General features: G+C 35.9%; 1 long non-coding RNA gene across 1 annotated transcript; it reads left to right on the top strand.

Moving 5' to 3' along the window:
- The first annotated feature begins 333 nt into the window (after positions 1 to 333).
- Positions 334 to 2,616, top strand: LOC130077441 (uncharacterized). The gene is made up of 2 exons (XR_008805753.1): positions 334 to 468; positions 1,388 to 2,616. It is a non-coding gene; the product is annotated as an uncharacterized LOC130077441 (long non-coding RNA).
- The last annotated feature ends 392 nt before the right edge of the window (positions 2,617 to 3,008 follow it).

Here is a 3,008-nt window from a genome sequence, read left to right as displayed (position 1 = left end):
CCATAAATTAGTTTTTTTTTCTTTATTTAACAGAACTGCTTTTGAAATTACGATCGGAATTATTTTACAGATGCATGGTAATTTTATTTTATAAATAGCCTATATGCAAAAAAACTATAGACCATTTCAACGGCTATTTGTAGATGGAAGGAAGTGACGTGTTTGGCCCTTAGACGTTTCCGGTTAGTTACCGCGCACATTCAAAACAACAGACGGGAGGCGTTTTTTATGGCAATTGTTCGATTATTTTCTTATTCATTTAATAAAACATGTCAAAATTTAAATTAGGGGCGTGCTGTTCGGTTGTTGGCTGTTCTCTCAAGCCCGGAACTAACTTGCTTTCGGAAATCAAAGCGTTTAGATTTCCGAAAACCAAAAACCACCGTGACGCCTGGATTGCGGCAGTGAAGAGAGAAGGCTGGATACCAACTAGCAACTCTAGGATATGCAGCACACATTTTATCTCTGGTAAGTAAACGGCATTTGTGTCACTAAATAATTTGTATTTCTATACGTTAACTATTTAACTATGGTGAATAATTATTGAGCTAGCAGTTTGGCTCCGTCATTGTTTTCATATGTAGATAGCATGTAACGTTAAATAGCTAACGTTAGCGTTTTGATACGTTTGCAGTGAAAAAGCCAGATTTTTATTTCCGTTTCATTTCTAAATGTTCTGTGGGCTATAATTAGTAAAGTAGCCGTACATTAGTTGTCTATAGCTATCCATTCAGCTGACAGCAGTGTATAACACTTTACAATAATGTTTTATTGTGTAACATTAGCTAACTGCATTATTTCACAAAATAGAACGATAAACATCATTTTTCATCACTTATTAAGCTTGTTTAATGTTAATTCCAACATGCACTAATGCATTAAACAATAACAGTATGGTTATTTTTTTCATTGCTCATTAACCTGGTTAATTTAAACATTTACATTTAATCATTAGCAGATGCTTTTATCCAAAGCGACTTATAAATGAAGAGAGCAATAAAAGCAGTCAAATCATCTTATATTAAGTATTCAAGTAATATGCTTTTATTACAAATCTGTTTTTAATTATTGTGTTTTAAAGCTTTAACCCGATTTTGCCATAGGCCACAAACAAAGCTGTACATTATGAACTTGTGAACAATTTTACATGGAACGTTATTAGACTTGCTGTAAAATGTTAATTGTTTGTTCATGATACCTAAAATATTACTAATACAAGACCCTTTTTAAAGTGTTACAGTGCAGTATGCAGTGGTCATACTGATAGCTAGCTAGCTAGTTTATTGATGATTACATTAAAAGTGCTCATGGTCTTTATCTATCTTTAACCAGAGATGTACAAAATATATAACCTGTCCCAATAATGTTTTTCTACTTGTGTCTTTAGGAAAGCCATCAGATGATCCTCTAAATCCAGATTACTTACCATCAAAGCTTCCTCACAGACCTGACACCTCCAGAAAAATGGACCGATATCAGAGGTCTCTGAGATGAGCATCAGAGGTCTCTGAGATGAGCATTGGAGTTCAGCCTACTGAGGAAGTGCAGGACATGGACATAGATGTAACACAAGTTAAGTCCTTCAATGATATGTGTGTTGGAACAGATCTCACTATGAGTGATATTGAAGATATGCAGAAACTGAACACATCTTACAAAGAGCAAGTGAGAAGCCTAGATTCAAAGGTACAAACTCTCACCTGTGAGAGGAAACAACTGAAATCTGATGTGGATTTAAACGATGATCAAATAATTCACTTCTACACTGGCCTTCGCTCATCCAAAGTGTTTTTTGCCCTTTTGACATATCTCACCACTGCTTGGAGTCCGAGAACACAGAGTCCTCCAACACCTCTCCAGTTTTACTTGGTATTAATGAAACTGAGACTTGGCCTCACTCATAAAGATCTTGCCTTCAGGTTTCATTGCAGTTGTGCAACAATCTCTGCAATATTTCACGACTGGTTGAATGTGATGACACAGCGTTTCAGCTCTCTAATTCATTGGCCTTCTAGGGAAGAGATTAAAAAAAATCTTCCTGCCCTGTTCAAAAGCCCCCCGTTCAATTCAGTGAGGTGTATCATAGACTGCAGCGAGATTTTTATTGACCGACCAACATCACTCAGTGCAAGAACAATGACATACTCCAACTATAAGTCCCACAACACCATCAAATTCCTGGTTGGCATCAGTCCAACAGGGTCAATCACATTCCTTTCCAAGTCTTGGGTGGTAGAGCTAGTGACAAAACAATCACAAAATCATCTGGTTTAATTTATCTTTTGGAAGAGGGAGACATTGTCATGGCTGACAGAGGGTTCAGTTTCCCTGAGTATTTTGCTGCGAAAGGAGTCCAGCTACTCATACCAGCTTCAACCCGTGGAAAGACGCAGCTTTCAGGACAAGAAGTGTCTGTGTCACGTCAAATGTCAATGTTGAGGATTCACGTGGAAAGAGCTATTGGTCGAATTAAAAAGTACTGCATTTTAAGACAAACACTCCCCATAAACTTGGTGAAGCGAAGATCAAAAGACACAGTGGCAACTGTAGATAAAATTATTTTGGTTTGTTCTGCATTATCTAATTTGGACAAGTCATTAATTCGGTAAAATAAAATACATGAGACACTGACAAGTGGTTGAAAACCTTTTATTTTGTTATTGAATGATTGTGTACAGAATTATGTATATCTGTTGTATATAGATTTCTATTGGATTTATGTTTGGTCTTTAATTATTATTATTTTTTCTACTATCTACAATTATTTTAAAAAAAATGTTAATGAGAATATTTGTTGTCCTGCAATTGATTGAATGTATTACAATTATTAAAATAACAATTCTAACAAATTACTTGGAAGGTTGTGTATGGATTCACATTTATTTAGATTATGGTGAACACACAGAACAAAACCATTGCTCACCAGGGTGCCTTTTTAAGCCTACACATCTCAGATGAAACACCTTGTGACAGACAGAGCACTGTGTGACACATGTTTTAGACCTCCT

Source organism: Rhinichthys klamathensis, unplaced genomic scaffold (genome assembly GCF_029890125.1).
Source record: "Rhinichthys klamathensis goyatoka isolate OS25496 unplaced genomic scaffold, OSU_Roscu_1.1 h1tg000740l_1, whole genome shotgun sequence".
Classification (NCBI taxonomy): Eukaryota; Metazoa; Chordata; class Actinopteri; order Cypriniformes; family Leuciscidae; genus Rhinichthys; species Rhinichthys klamathensis.
Note: the sequence above shows the minus strand (reverse complement) of the source record. Positions and strands in the feature narration are given on the sequence as shown.